Below are 17260 nucleotides of genomic sequence, written 5' to 3' on the forward strand. Positions count from 1 at the left end.
CGTGACACAGAGAAGAGCAGTCTCAGTTGAATGACCAGTCTTGAAACCTGACTGGTTTGGATCAAGAAGGTCATTCTGAGAGAGATAGCAAGAGAGTTGGCTAAAGACGGCACGCTCAAGAGTTTTGGAGAGAAAAGAAAGAAGGGATACTGGTCTGTAGTTGTTGACATCGGAGGGATCGAGTGTAGGTTTTTTGAGAAGGGGTGCAACTCTCGCTGTCTTGAAGACGGAAGGGACATAGCCAGCGGTCAAGGATGAGTTGATGAGCGAGGTGAGGTAAGGGAAAAGGTCTCCGGAAATGGTCTGGAGAAGAGAGGAGGGGATAGGGTCAAGCGGGCAGGTTGTTGGGCGGCCGGCCGTCACAAGTCACAAGATTTCATCTGGAGAGAGAGGGGAGAAAGAAGTCAAAGCATAGGGTAGGGCAGTGTGAGCAGGACCAGCGGTGTCATTTGACTTAACAAACGAGGATCGGATGTCGTCAACCTTCTTTTCAAAATGGTTGACGAAGTCATCCACAGAGAGGGAGGAGGGGGGAGGGGGAGGAGGAGGATTCAGCAGGGAGGAGAAGGTGGCAAAGAGATTCCTAGGGTTAGAGGCAGATGCTTGGAATTTAGAGTGGTAGAAAGTGGCTTTAGCAGCAGAAACAGATGAAGAAAATGTAGAGAGGAGGGACTGAAAAGATGCCAGGTCCGCAGGGAGTCTAGTTTTCCTCCATTTCCACTCGGCTGCCTGGAGCCCTGTTCTGTGAGCTCGCAATGAGTCGTCAAGGAGGGGAGGACCGAGCCGGACGGGAGGATAGGGGACATAGAGAGTCAAAGGATGCAGAAAGGGAGGAGAGGAGGGTTGAGGAGGCTGAATCAGGAGATTGGAGGGAGAAGGATTGAGCAGAGGGAAGAGATGATAGGATGGAAGAGGAGAGAGTAGCGGGAGAGAAGGTTGTGACGGCGCATTACCATCTGAGTAGGGGCAGAGTGAGTAGTGTTGGAGGAGAGCGAGAGAGAAAAGGATACAAAGTAGTGGTCGGAGACTTGGAGGGGAGTTGCAGTGAGATTAGTAGAAGAACAGCATCTAGTAAAGATGAGGTCAAGCGTATTGCCTGCCTTGTGAGTGGGGGGGGCGGTGAGAGGGTGAGGTCAAAAGAGGAGAGGAGTGGAAAGAAGGAGGCAGAGAGAAATGAGTCAAAGGTAGACGTAGGGAGGTTAAAGTCACCCAGAACTGTGAGGGGTGAGCCATCCTCAGGAAAGGAACTCATCAAGGCGTCAAGCTCATTGATGAACTCTCCAAGGGAACCTGGAGGGCGATAAATGACAAGGATGTTAAGCTTGAATGGGCTAGTGACTGTGACAGCATGGAATTCAAATGAGGAGATAGACAGATGGGTCAGGGGAGAAAGAGAGAATGTCCACTTGAGAGAGATGAGGATTCCTGTGCCACCACCTCGCTGACCAGATACTCTCGGGGTATGCGAGAACACATGGTCAGACGAGGAGAGAGCAGTAGGAGTAGCAGTGTTTTCTGTGGTAATCCATGTTTCCGTCAGCGCCAAGAAGTCGAGGGACTGGAGGGTAGCATAGGCTGAGATGAACTCTGCCTTGTTGGCCGCAGAACGGCAGTTCCAGAGGCTGCTGGAGACCTGGAACTCCACGTGGGTCGTGCGTGCAGGGACCACCAGGTTAGAGTGGCAGCAGCCACACGGTGTGAGGCGTTTGTATAGCCTGTGCGGAGAGGAGAGAACAGGGATAGACAGACACATAGTTGACAGGCTACAGAAAATGGCTACAATAATGCAAAGGATATCGGAATGAAATGAACTAAACATCTGGGAAAGCGAGAGAGCGTGGCCTCCCTCACTTACGTTTCACTGAAACACCCACATATAACTCTCCCAACTTCCACCTCAGAAACTATAATTGTTGTAAACTACAGCGGTTCAATGTTTTCTAGGAATAGTTAGCTAGAATAGTTAGCATACTAGCTAGCCATTGCTCTCTGCCAACGGGAAGAAAAAAAAAATATATATATATATATATATATAAAACTCCTCCCACGGCACGAACACACAGAGAGAGCCAAGCTAACGTTAACTAGTCACCCATGTCCCAAATTCCCTTGAACGACTCTGGTTACCAGTAAGTAAAAACAAAACACAAATGTAGGTTATAACTTACCCCTAGCAGCTACTGTTAGCTAGCCAAGTGCAAAGCTAGCCACTGAATCGACTCAGCCAGTTCGCGTCTGTTCGCTAGGTCGTTCCAGCAATTGTTTAGTTAGCTATCCAGGTAGCAACAAGCAAGCTACATTTCGAGCACAGTAGCTCGAAGAGGACGTGTGTCTATATTGACCCCAAGCACAGTGACGAGGATGGTTCCAGTGGCCAAGAACTCTCCAAGGATCACAGCTCGAGAATTGCAGACGTTAGTTGGGTCTTGGGGTCAGAAATTCTCCAAAACTACAGTCAGACACCACCTACATAACCAAAAGTTGTTTGGAAGGGTTGTTATAAAAAAGCCTTTGCTGTCATCAAACAACAAACTCAAGCGCCTACAGTTTGCCAAACGTTATTGGGACTTTCAATGGGACCGGGTTCTATGGTCAGATGAGACCAAATAGAGCTTTTTGGAAACAAACACCAGAGGTAGGTTTGGTGTAGACAGAAAGATAGCCATGCAGAAAAGTACCTCATCTCCACTGTGAAGTATGGTGGTGGATCTTTGATGTTGTGGGGTTGTTTTTCTTCCAAAGGCCCTGGACAACTTGTTAGGATACATGGTATCATGGACTCCATCAAGTACCAGCAGATATTAAATCAAAACCTGACTGCCTCTGCTAGGAAGCTTAAACTGGGCCGTGGTTGGATCTTCCAGCAGGACAATGATCCAAAGCACACCTCAAAATCAACACAAAAATGGTTCACTGACCACATAATCAAAGTTTTGCCATGGCCATCCCAGTCCCCTGACTTAAACCACATAGAAAACCTGTGGGATGAGCTGAAGAAGAGTCCACAAGCGTGGACCTCAGAATCTGAAGGATCTGGAGAGATTCTGTATGGAGGAATGGTCTCAGATCCCTTGCCATGTGTTCTCCAACCTCATTACACGTTATAGGAGAAGACTCAGAGCTGTTATCTTGGCAAAGGGAGGTTGCACAAAGTATTGAATGAAGGAGTGCCAATAATTGTGGCACACATATATTTGTTATATATACATGTTTTATGATGAGAATACATTTTTTCTTTCAATTATTTAACTTTAATTAAAGGTTAGATTTTTGTGAATATTTTGAATGAAAGACCAAGAGGATGAACAATAAATACATTCTTTTCACAACCCGTTTTGCTCATATTTACCAAGGGTACCAATATTAGTGGAGGGCACTGTATTTACTGTTTTAGTCACATGTTTTCAAGTACTGTTGACAAATCACGCATTCCAATTCTTGCATAGATAGTAATAGACACATATGATGTGTGTAAAATACTTTTTTGAAGGTTGTACACATTATGATGAGCTAATGCTAAGCTATTTGCCAGCAATGTGTGGTGCCATGTTTGTTGACATCATACAATGCATTCTGGTTGTCATGTAAGCGTCTGTCAGACCAAAGATGTTATAAAAAACGAGGTGAAGGGATAGTTCACTCGACTTTAGCGTATAAACTTCTTCTGTGTTTGCCCCCCATTTATTGATAAATCCCCCATCATAGTAATATATCCTGCATCATATCCCCCCACGATACCTTCTCCCATTTCTACCCCCCATGGACTTGAAAACCCCCCACAAATTAAATGAACACACCCCCCCACCACACACACACACACACACACCTTGTCACAACACAACTGATTGGCTCAAACGCATTAAGAAGGAAGTAAATTCCACAAATGTTAATTGAAATGCATTCCAGGTGACTACCTCATAAAGCTGGTTGAGAGAATGCCAAGAGTGTGCAAAAGTCATCAAGGCAAAGGGTGGCTATTTGAAGAATATAAAATATAAAAATTATTTTGATTTGTTTAACAGTTTTTTGGTTACTTCATGATTCCATATGTGTTATTTCATAGTTCTGGTGTCTTCACAATTATTCTACAATGTAATAATAAAAAAAAATGTTTAATCCTTGAATGAGTAGGTGTGTCCAAACTTTTGACTGGTAGTGTATGTATATATATATATATATATATATATATATATACTACCAGCGATGACACAGCAAAAAACGAATTAGGAGTGATATCTGTGTGCATCATATAGATTTTGATTACAAACTGCTTTTATATAAAAGCAGTTTGTAATCAAAATGTATATGGTGCACACGGATATCACTCCTAATTCGTTTTTTGCTGTGTCACCGGAAGTAGTCAATCTATTGACAGACTACAGCCAATAGTTTTAGACTGCTTCCCACTTTGAAATATTCAAATGTAACCACTTGAAATCACAGCAAGTGGGAGGGAATCGATGGTAAAGGCTTGGGAAACACTGAGGTAATTGTCACTCACAGGGTGGGTTGATATGACTTTGATTTAATTGATTAAATCATTTTTTTAAAACACTTGTGCAGCCACAGCATAATACAAAGGCAGAACAATAACACAACCTTAGCCGCAGATTTCACCGACATTCAAAAGTAGAATCCGACCAATCCAACGTCCAATCCTCTTCCTGGCGGGAGGCGGGGAGATTAGGAGCCGTGTGTTTTTGTGTCCCTGTTTTGGTGCTGAAAGGGGACGAGCTAGACCAATCATAGTTAATCTTCTTAAAGCCTTGGACAACTCAGTCAGGAAGCAACCTGCTTCTCTCTCTAATGTGTCAAGGCCCTTACAGAGAGATTAGCAACTTCACGGACAATGTATTGGGTCATGATCAAAGGCAGAAAGAATAGAAAGAAATTATAGAATATTTTGGGAGCTACGATTTCAGGTCAAACCTATGAGAGGATTACAGAAATGTGTCCCCTCTTCTTCAGTACAGTTGTGTGATGATTTGTGTGCTTCATTCTGTCATGATTGCCTATACAAGTGTCTGTGTGTGTGTTTTACTCCATATTCTGACCATGCGTAAGCTTAATACAGTATATTCTAACTCTGTTTTTTACTTCTCCTTTAAACTCCTTTGGGGTGCAGAGAAGAGTCAGCAAACACACTCCGAGCTGCTTTTTCAGCCAATCACAACCCTCCTCCCCACATCCTTCCATTATCATCAGCCAATCACAAGCCTCCTCCCCATGTCCTTCCATTATCGTCAGCCAATCACAACCCCCCTCGCCACTTTCTTCCAGTATCATCAGCCAATCACAAACCTCCTCCTCACGTCCTTCCATTATTTATAGCACCCCCCTCTAGTAATAAGAGATATGGGCACAATGTATGAATGGGCCACAAAGAGACTCCCTGTGTGTGTGCGCGTGTGTGTGTGTGCATGCGTGCGCGTTTGTGTTCTAATTCGTATATCTTGCATGGATGTGTGTGTGGGTGACTGCTCTGAATGCCCTTTCTCTTTTCTATAAATCTGTGGTGCGACTCGGGGGAATAAAGTAGTGAGGAGCAATTCTGCCACTGTCCTTCAATGTCACACACGGCTCGGTTAATCCAAGAGCATCGCGGTGCTTTCAAGGGTCAGGGGTGTTTTTCATTAGTGTGTGTGTGTGGTTTGGTGTGTGTAGGTTGGTGTGTGTCTGTGGTGTACGTGTGGTAGTATGTGTTTGCACAAGGTGAGGGATATCACTCATTCACTGAGCCAAGTGCTGGGGGAAAATACTACATTGACAAGAACCACATATAATGCATTGTAAAATTAAATACTATAGGACTCCATTAATGGCTTCATACAAGTCCATATATTCAGAAACACATGACTTTATCCATGTGTATTGGGTTTTATGGTAGTGTCACTGTCTCTATGCAGTCATACTGCACAGAGACATAAGGGCCGAATTCAATCCTGCTGCATTTACATTATCTTTCATTTAGCTGTAATTCCCTTGACATTTTCCAAAGAGGAAGCTAAGATGATGTGTTGTTACTATTCAAATAAGGGGAGAGTACAATATAATAGCATAAGAAATGGTAGATAAGACTACAGTGCAGTAGAATGCAGAACTAAGAGGGTTCAATACAGAACCTTGCGGTACACTTCAGTCGGAAAGGGTTCAATACAGCAGCGTTTCTAAATCCATTATTTCTCTCACTCACATATGCCACACACACACACACACACACACACACAGACACACACACACACACACACACACACACACACACACACACACACACACACACACACACACACACACACACTGTAAATAAGTACAGCTTTTAGTTTTCCCATTAACCCACAAACATTTCCCCGGGAACAGAGACTAGCCTTCTTTCTTCCCTGATGCCACAGCTAATCCCCCGTTAACAACCTTCTGCCTTCAATAACTGATGTGGGTTCAGTTTTACCTACCCTAATGTTAACCATTATTAGTAGTTCTGCAAATAACAACTGATGTGGGATCACCTCTCCCAACCCTAATATTAACCATTATGAGTTGTTCTGCCTTAACCTTTTACTGCAGTGGGCTAAATCAGGGTCACATAGTGTTTCTTGGTAGTCTTAAACAAATCTACTTTGAAACAAAAGTAGACTAAAATACAGTAGAATAGAATACACTATATACATATGAGATGAGTAAAGCAAAAATATGTAAACATTATTAGAGTTACTAGTGTTCCGTTATCAATGTGGCCAGTGATTTCAAGTCTATGTATATAGGGCAGCAGCCTCTAAGGTGCAGGGTTACGTAACCGGGTGGAAGCCGCCTAGTAATTAAGAAATAATGAAAGAAATTATAACGTTCCACCCATGATCCAACTAGGTAATTTGACTGCAGGAAAGGGCTACAAACTACTGATGTGGGGTCAGCATTAGACTCAATCTCAGTCCTCCAAGTTTTGTGGCCACACTGTTGAATACGGAGTGCACCTTTTTAAGGACCTATTTTCTAAGTCAGTGTAGTGTAGACATGGGTGGTATACCGTATATACCGTATACCAGGATATTTGGAAATAGCCACGAGATGGTTTTTAAATACCGTCGAAATGACTTCTTTTAAGTTTCTGTTATAAATGTGAATATTTGTAGCTACTTTTAAAGTAAATACCTGCAGTCAACTTGTGCAATATTTTAGAAGAAAAAGATTGCGTTCTTCATTTCACCTGTCACATCATTTTGCATTATTAAGCTTACTGGTAGTACCTAGTCACGTGGTGTTTGTTTACAAGCTCACAGCGATGAGAGACCAGTTTTCTGAATCACTTACTGTTGTGCAACACGCACCAGGTGATCTAGTTACAGTATGGAATTCACAACTAAATGTTTGCCTGATAGACATCTTAGAACTATTAAGTTAACTGTCTAAAATGTGCTAAATGCTCTGCAGTTTGCATTTGGTTTGCTAATTTAGTAGCTAGTTATCTAACTAAGTGGTTAGCTTCTTCCAAAATCAAGCTTCACTTTCCTGTAACAGCAGGGAATCCCCTCATGGATCAAGTTATATATATATATAAAGTTTTGTGTGTGCAGCCATCTGTGAGTAGCAATTTTTTTATTATGTGTATAACTTAATTAGCTGGGATGTCTGTCCTGAAAATTGTTTAGGTCAGAGACTGTATAAAATGTTCGCAATGCGCTCGTTAGCATTTAGTTAGTATTCTCTATGGCATTTTACATGTACTTGTTAGCATTGCTAACCTTCGGATTACAAAGGCTCAGTGGGGTATGAAAATAGCGTCCCTTGTGTTCAGTACCGGTATTACCGAATATGGCACAAGGTCAGTATGAAGGTATGACAATCTGGATACCACCCAAGCCTATTGTAGTGCTCCACCAGCTGCCATGTTAATAGTCCCAAGTGCATTAATCATTCTTTTGACAGATGCAATGTGTTCCCTGTAACTGATTGCTTAACGGTTACGCATAATCTGTCATTTTACCTCAACGCGTTTCCCCTCGTCTCCAGGGAATTGGGGTTTGGGAGCACATGCTCTTTCTGTCATGCTAATGAAACACAATTCATCGGAGGTGCAGTTTACCGTTACACTCCCCCTGTTTGTCTTTGGGCACTGTCAGGCAGAGAGGACCTAATGGTGTTATGAGAAAATGGGTTTGGCATGAATAAAATGCTTCTCGATACAGTTCATCATTCCTAACAGGGGGATGTATTGAAGACAAGTAGCACCTGTCACACAGTTGTGTCCATGTTATAGGCTGCAGATTATTGGACGCTTTCCCATAGGAGCATTTGACATAACGGCATTTGCTATATCCAAATTGGGACACACTTTCAAATACATCAAGTTAAAGTTGTTACAGTATAGTTACTAACCCATAAATAATGCCAAAGTAATGCAAAAGTGTTGGCCATATTTTTTACGGAAGGTTGGTTTGGGATATGAAGGAAGTAGCAATGGACTATTCCTAGTCTTGTATGGGCTACTACTAAACTCAAAGTGCTTGGAGAAGAGAAACCATAACAAGAGATACTGTATTTGTATTTATTAAGGATCCCCATTAGCTGCTGCCAAGGCACCAGCTACTCTTTCTGGGGTCCAGCAACATCAAGGCAGTTATATACAGTTTAAAATATTACATGACATTACATTTCATAACACTTTTCACAACACATTAAGTCTGTTCCCTGTGTGTATTATCCAACAGGAAATATTTTGTTAGGAGAAAATCAGATCCCCAGAAATATCAGATCATTTTAGCAGATCAGCTTTGAGGCTTTCAACATAAGCATTGCTCTAATGCACTGTGTTAGTTTCATTTTTTTTCTTTTTTCTTTTTTTTTTAGGGGGTAGATCAGCTTTCTGCATCATTTCCAATTCCCCATATATTGTTTTTGTATGTATGTAAATTATGTATATATGTATATGTATGTGTATGTATGTGTGTAAGTATTCAGACCCCTTGACTTTTTCCAAATTTTCTTACGTTACAGCCTTATTCTAAAATAGATTTTACATTTTTTTTTAAATCTCATCAATCTACACACAATACCCCACAATCACAAAGCAAAAACAGGTTTTTAGAAATGTTTGCAAATTTATTAAAATAAAAAAACTGAAATAACACATTTACGTAAGTATTCAGACCCTTTACTCAGTACTTTGTTGAAGCATCTTTTGGCAGCGATTACAGCATTGAGTGTTCTTGGGTATGACACTACAAGCTTGGCACACCTGTATTTGGGAAGTTTCTCCCATTAATCTCTGCTGATCCTCTCAAGCTCTGTCAGGTTGGATGGGGAGCGTCGATGCACAGCTATTTTCAGGTCTCTCCAGAGATGTTCGATCGTGTTCAAGCCTGGGCTCTGGCTGGGCCACTCAAGGACATTCCAAGACTTGTCCCAAAGCCAATCCTGCGTTGTCTTGTCTGTGTGCTTAGAGTTGTTGTCCTGTTGGAAGGTGAACCTTCGCCCCAGTCTGAGATCCTGAGCGCTCTGGAGCAGGTTTTCATCAAGGATCTCTCTATACTTTGCTCTGTTCATCTTTCCCTCGAACTTGACTAGTCTCCCTGACCCTGCCCCTGAAAAACATCCCCACAGCATGATGCTGCCACCACCATGCTTCACCGTAGGAATGGTGCCAGGTTTCCTCCAGACGTGATGCTTTGCATTCAGGCCAAAGAGTTCACTCTTGGTTTCCTCAGACCAGAGAATCTTGTTTCTCATGCTCTGAGAGTCCTTTAGGCGCCTTTTGGCAAATTCCAAGCAGGCTGTCATGTGCCTTTTTACTGAGTAGTGGCGTCCGTCTGGCCACTCTACCATAAAGGCATGATTGGTGGAGTGCTGCAGAGATGGTTGTCCTTCTGGAAGGTTCTCCCATCTCCACAGAGGAACTCTGGAGCTCTGTCAGAGTGACCATCGGGTTTTTGTCAACTCCCTGACCAAGGCCCTTCTCCCCTTCTCCGATTGCTCAGTTTGGCCGGGCGGCCAGCTCTAAGAAGAATATTGGTGGTTCCAAACTAAATCCATTTAAGTATGATGAAGGCCACTGTGTCCTTGGGGACTTTCAATGCTGCATAACTTTTTTGGTACCCTTCCGCAGATCTGTGCCTCGACACTATCCTGTCTCGGCGCTCTACGGACAATTCCTTGGACCTCATGACTTGGTTTTTGCAATGTCAACTGTGAGACCTTATTTAGACAGGTGTGTGCCTTTCCAAATCATGTCCAATCAATTGAATTTACCAAAGGTGGACTCCAATCAAGTTGTAGAAACAACCTCAAGGATGATCAATGGAAACAGGATGCACCTGAGCTCAATTTCGAGTCTCATAGCAAAGGGTCTGAATACTTATGTAAATAAGGTATTTATGGTGTTTTATTTCCATGTACATTTTTATTTCCAAAATATATATGTGTGTATATATGTGTATATACCGTGAGGGGAAAAAAGTATTTGATCCCCTGCTGATTTTGTATGTTTGCCCACTGACAAAGAAATTCAGTCTATCATTTTAATGGTAGGTTTATTTGAACAGTGAGAGACAGAATAACAACAAAAAAGTCCAGAAAAACGCATGTCAAAAATGATATAAATTGATTTGCATTTTAATGAGGGAAATAAGTATTTGACCCCCTCTCAATCAGAAAGATTTCTGGCTCCCAGGTGTCTTTTTATACAGGTAACGAGCTGAGATTAGGAGCACACTCTTAAAGGGAGTGCTCCTAATCTCAGCTTGTTACCTGTATAAAAGACACCTGTCCACAGAAGCAATCAATCAATCAGATTCCAAACTCTCCACCATGGCCAAGACCAAAGAGCTCTCCAATGATGTCATGGACAAGATTGTAGACCTACACAAGGCTGGAATGGGCTACAAGACCATCGCCAAGCAGCTTGGTGAGAAGGTGACAACAGTTGGTGCGATAATTTGCAAACGGAAGAAACACAAAATAACTGTCAATCTCCCTCGGCCTGGGGCTCCATGCAAGATCTCACCTCGTGGAGTTGCAATGATCAAGGCAGCTGGGACCATAGTCACCAAGAAAACAATTGGTAACACACTACGCCGTGAAGGACTGAAATCCTGCAGCGCCCGCAAGGTCCCTCTGCTAAAGAAAGCACATATACATGCCCGTCTGAAGTTTGCCAATGAACATCTGAATGATTCAGAGGAGAACTGGGTGAAAGTGTTGTGGTCAGATGAGACTAAAATTGAGCTCTTTGGCATCAACTCAACTCGCCGTGTTTGGAGGAGGAGGAATGCTGCCTATGACCCCAAGAACACCATCCCCACCATCAAACATGGAGGTGGAAACATTATGCTTTGGGGGTGTTTTTCTGCTAAGGGGACAGGATAACTTCACCGCATCAAAGGGACGATGGACAAGGCCATGTACTGTCAAATCTTGGGTGAGAACCTCCTTCCCTCAGCCAGGGCATTGAAAATGGGTCGTGGATGGGTATTCCAGCATGACAATGACCCAAAACACACGGCCAAGACAACAAAGGAGTGGCTCAAGAAGAAGCACATTAAGGTCCTGGAGTGGCCTAGCCAGTCTCCAGACCTTAATCCCATAGAAAATCTGTGGAGGGAGCTGAAGGTTCGAGTTGCCAAACGTCAGCCTCGAAACCTTAATGACTTGGAGAAGATCTGCAAAGAGGAGTGGGACAAAATCCCTCCTGAGATGTGTGCAAACCTGGTGGCCAACTACAAGAAATGTCTGACCTCTGTGATTGCCAACAAGGGTTTTGCCACCAAGTACTAAGTCATGATTTGCAGAGGGGTCAAATACTTATTTACCTCATTAAAATGGAAATCAATTTATAACATTTTTGACATGCGTTTTTCTGGATTTTTTTGTTGTTATTGTGTCTCTCACTGTTCAAATAAACCTACCATTAAAATTATAGACTGATCATGTCTTTGTCAGTGGGCAAACGTACAAAATCAGCAGGGGATCCAATAGTTTTATATGTGTGTGTATATATGTGTGTGTATATATGTGTGTGTATATATATGTGTGTATATATATGTGTTAGTTCATAGTTTTGATGTCTTCACCATTATTCTACAATGTAGAAAATTGTAAAAAATTTAGAAAAACCCTTGAATGAGTAGGTGTTCTAAAACTTTTGACAGGTAGTATGTATATATATTTTTTAACAATAATGTTTTTTAGCAATTATTGTATTTTAGTTTAATCATAATATTTGTTGTATTATTTTTTCTGTCTTTTCTGGTGGATTAAACTGAAATTGCAACCAACTTTCTATCGCTTTTTTTAAAATTAGCAATATTTTGGAGATGCTTTCATTTTCAAATAACTGAAAGTGAGAGGTTGTAATCTGAATAAAGAGAAAAAGTACATTCTTGAACATGGGGTGAGACATTCTTACTAATCTGCTAGAGAACCAGTTCGGATTTAAGTATAACTGTTGTATGACTGAAGCCTTTAGTGAGAGGGCTAATGCTTTAATATTAATTATTTCTGCCCTCTGAATTCATATTCATTATATAAATAAGCCTGTTTAATTTTGTCTGGCTTGCCGTTCCAAATAAAATTGAATATTCTTTGCTCATATCAGATATTACTAAAGAGTTAATCAGGGTGATTTCTCCACAAATGGACAGGTATTTTCCTTTCCATGGTAGCAAGATCTTATCTATATTTGCTAACTTTATATTAAAATGTATTGTAGTGAGATCATTTCTTTCTTTCGGGATATGAATATAGAGTATGTCTACATCACCGTCAGACCATTTTAATGGTAAACTACACAGTAATGTAAAAGTTGTATTTTTTTGTGATCCAATACGTAATATAGTACACTTATCATAATTTGGTTGTAATCCAGAGGTTAGGAAAAATATCTAGATCCTTAATGAGGCTGTGGAGGGATCCAAATTGTGGATTTAAAAGAAAACATGAATCATCAGCATACAATGACACCTTTGTTTTTAAGCCCTGCATTTCTAGCCCTTTGATTTTATTGTTGGATCTGATTTTAATAGCTAACATTTCGATAGCCATAATAAATAGATATGCCAATAGTGGACAACCTTGTTTTACTCCTCTTGAGAGATTAATACTTTCTGAGAAGTAGCCATTATTTACTATTTTACACCTAGAGTTACTATACATAAATTTAACCCATTGTATAAGAGATTCTCCTAAATTGAATTACTCCAAGCATTTATATATAAATTCCAGTCGTACTTGATCAAAAGCCTTTTCAAAGTCAGCTATGAATACCAGGCCTGGTTTCTCATGTATCGTCCATGTAAAAAACCTGTCTGATTAGGATGAATAATATCCGACAATACCTTTTTAAATCTATGTGCTTTGCATTTTGCTAGAATTTTTTCATCACAACACTGAAGTGTAATGAGCCTCCAGTTTTTGTATGGACTGGATCTTTATAGTTACCGCTTGGGTCATGTTTCAATAATAATGAAATCAGACCTTCTGATAATCTACCATTTTTATAGGAGTTGTTAAAACATGCTAATAACGGTCCTTCGAGTACATCAAAAAAGGTTTGCCAAAAAACTGGTATGCCATCCAGCCCTGGAGTTTTCCCGGACTTAAAGGCTTTAATTGCATCAAGTTCCTCCTCTGAAGGAAGGACGCAGTGATACTTTCTTTAAAGTCTCACTGCCTCCTTCTCACAAATGATCCCAAAAATATAAAAATTAAATAAAGTTGGTTCAACACAGTGGCGGGTCATTTTGACCCTAGGACAACGGGAGGGTTAAAGTATTTTGCTTACTCTTTCAAAATATAGTTTCAGTAAATTATTTTTGGTAGCATTTCTATGTTGAAGATTAAAAAAGAATTTGATGCATTTCTACCCATATTCCATCCAAGTTCGCTTTATTTTTATAATGTATTACACTTGATCTTTCTTGAATAAGTTCCTCAATTTTTTGGTTTTTCCTCTAACTTATTCTGTGCCTCTATGGTACTGTGATAGTTTTAGTGTACTGCAGTGAGTGAGTATTTCCTGTAAATATACTGTATCTATTTTCCATGGTCTCTGTGTTGGAATGTCCAGACCTTTCAATCTCCCTCCCCCTAACTCTCTCTCTCTCTTTTCATCTCTCTCTGTCCATCCCCCCCCCCCCCCCCCCCCCCCACCCCACCCCGCTCTCTCTGCCTCTCTGCCTCGGTCCTTCCGATGAATGGCCGGTACAGAATGCGTTCAATCAGGTGGTCTGGCTTTTTGCTGAGTTAGCGCAAAGTTTTCTCCATGACTGCTTCCGAACATTCCAGCCCCTTTGTGTCCAAGTGTGTTTGTGTGTATCTCTTTATGTGTGTGTGTGTATATTTGTGTTTGTATGGTCTGTGTGGGAGCGTGTGCATGTGCATGCATGTGCTTGTCTCTTGTAGTGTGTGTGCTGTCAGTGCTGGATGTTGAACTGGCCTGTTTGTGTTTGCCTGTCAACTACACTCCAGAGTCTCTGTCTCAAAGACAGAGACCGTGACCCCAACTTCCCCTCGGAAGTGTGTGGTTGTGTGTACGTGTGTGTGCTTGCGTGTGTGTGTGTGGGGGGGGGAGGTGAGGGGGGGATAGCTGTGTGAGGGTCCGAGGATGTATGTTTGTTTGTGTAAGTCTGTTGAAAGTGCTTGCATTTCCATTGTATTTTTTTTGTGCGTGTTTCTGAGTAAGTGTCCGTACGCATGGGGAATTGGAAAGTTATTATTTTTCTACTCCGCTGACCAAGGTTGCCACCCCATCACAGAGAGTGAGAGAGAGTGTGAAAAGGGGAGAGAAACACATTAATTCAACCACAGCTCTACTTTCTCCTCCAAATGCACTAGAATGGAAGAATAGGAGCTGTCTCAAGCTTCCTGTATGACTCATACTCTGGCAATGCAGTACTTCGATAGAGGTTACATCCCAAATGGCACCCTACTCCCTATTTAGTGCACTACTTTTGACCAGGGCCCATAGTGCACTTTAGGGAATAGGGTGCCATTTGGGACGCAGTTACAGTCTGATTGGAAACTAAGAGCTCAGGGCCACCGTCAGCTCACAGCAGCACTCCTATTCAGATCTGAACCGACAATACAATATCTGTTTTGTTTCCTACTTTTTTTGTCATGTTTTCATGTTCTGCCAACGTACATTGGTTTCGTGGTCTACTGACGAAGACCCATTGCAGTTTTGAAATGTTGTAATAATTAAAAAGATATCTCTTCGGAGCATGCAGTTAGTTTGCAAACATTTTTTATTTGCTACCTTGTTTTCATACATTGCGGTTCAATGGTTCACTGCCTGCAGTTTTTTGTGTCATGTTAATGTTGCTAGACTCGCAAACAGTGTCTTTTATATTTCCTTATGGATAGGGCTTTTTAACCAATAATCAACAATCTGGTAAGAGTGCCTAAATCTATTGGATGAGTAATGTTCACACAATTTAAGTCCTCCAGGTTTTGCCAGTACCCACTTTTAATAAAGCCTTATAAACATTTATTAGCAATATAAACATTCATACATATAGGCATTTCTTATCATTTGTAAATTCAAAATTTGGATTCATAACCATTTATTAACAAACAGTATTATATTGTAATAAGCCTATGTAAGCCTACGATCCAATAGCATATCCTCTCCTTGAGCTGTTAGATTAATGACGGAGAACTAATTAGGTCTCAATACAGGGTTTGATACTGCGACCAAAACAGTCGCATTTGCGACCGTTTGACTTGGCAATGCGACACACATTTTTAATTGGTCGCAAGGGTGCCAGGGCAAAAAATGTACCTGGCCATGTTAGTTTTCAGTTCACCATTTTTTATTATCATGATTTATTCAAATAGTAATATGCAATTGATCAAATACCCTGGTTTTAATGTCTATGCAAGGACCACATAGATTGTTGAGTTGTGACTGTCAGTGAAAAGGAGAGAGGCCCAGTCAGGCACATGGAACAGCAGGGACTGTAAAGCAACACAAACATAGACATACAGTGGGGGAAAAAGTATTTAGTCAACATATTAGGTGTGCGCCCTCAGGCCTCTATTATTACATATCGATAACACAAAATCCATGTGTACATATGTGTATAGTGCGTATGTTATTGTGTGTTTGTATGCATACAGTGGGGGAAAAAAGTATTTAGTCAGCCACCAATTGTGCAAGTTCTCCCACTTAAAAAGATTAGAGAGGCCTGTAATTTTCATCATAGGTACACGTCAACTATGACAGACAAAATGAGGAAAAGAAATCCAGAAAATCACATTGTAGGATTTTTAATGAATTTATTTGCAAATTATGGTGGAAAATAAGTATTTGGTCAATAACAAAAGTTTCTCAATACTTTGTTATATACCCTTTGTTGGCAATGACACAGGTCAAACGTTTTCTGTAAGTCTTCACAAGGTTTTCACACACTGTTGCTGGTATTTTGGCCCATTCCTCCATGCAGATCTCCTCTAGAGCAGTGATGTTTTGGGGCTGTCGCTGGGCAACACGGACTTTCAACTCCCTCCAAAGATTTTCTATGGGGTTGAGATCTGGAGACTAGCTAGGCCACTCCAGGACCTTGAAATGCTTCTTACGCAGCCACTCCTTCGTTGCCCGGGCGGTGTGTTTGGGATCATTGTCATGCTGAAAGAACCAGCCACGTTTCATCTTCAATGCCCTTGCTGATAGAAGGAGGTTTTCACTCAAAATCTCACGATACATGGCCCCATTCATTCTTTCCGTTACACGGATCAGTCGTCCTGGTCCCTTTGCAGAAAAACAGCCCCAAAGCATGATGTTTCCACCCCCATGCTTCACAGTAGGTATGGTGTTCTTTGGATGCAACTCAGCATTCTTTGTCCTCCAAACACGACGAGTTTAGTTTTTACCAAAAAGTTATATTTTGGTTTCATCTGACCATATGACATTCTCCCAATCCTCTTCTGGATCATCCAAATGCACTCTAGCAAACTTCAGACGGGCCTGGACATGTACTGGCTTAAGCAGGGGGACACGTCTGGCACTGCAGGATTTGACTCCCTGGCGGCGTAGTGTGTTACTGATGGTAGGCTTTGTTACTTTGGTCCCAGCTCTCTGCAGGTCATTCACTAGGTCCCCCCGTGTGGTTCTGGGATTTTTGCTCACCGTTCTTGTGATCATTTTGACCCCACAGGGTGAGATCTTGCGTGGAGCCCCAGATCGAGGGAGATTATCAGTGGTCTTGTATGTCTTCCATTTCCTAATAATTGCTCCCACAGTTGATTTCTTCAAACCAAGCTGCTTACCTATTGC

At 41.6% G+C, this 17260-nt stretch overlaps 1 protein-coding gene across 1 annotated transcript in view; it reads left to right on the forward strand.

The window, feature by feature from the left end:
- Positions 1-17260, forward strand: part of LOC311113472 (phosphofurin acidic cluster sorting protein 2-like) — a gene marked incomplete at both ends in the record, with an annotated part of 91583 nt that overhangs the window by 29320 nt on the left and 45003 nt on the right. The window lies entirely within an intron of this gene.

Source organism: Coregonus lavaretus (assembly GCF_964263955.1).
Source record: "Coregonus lavaretus genome assembly, chromosome: 40".
Taxonomy (NCBI): Eukaryota; Metazoa; Chordata; class Actinopteri; order Salmoniformes; family Salmonidae; genus Coregonus; species Coregonus lavaretus.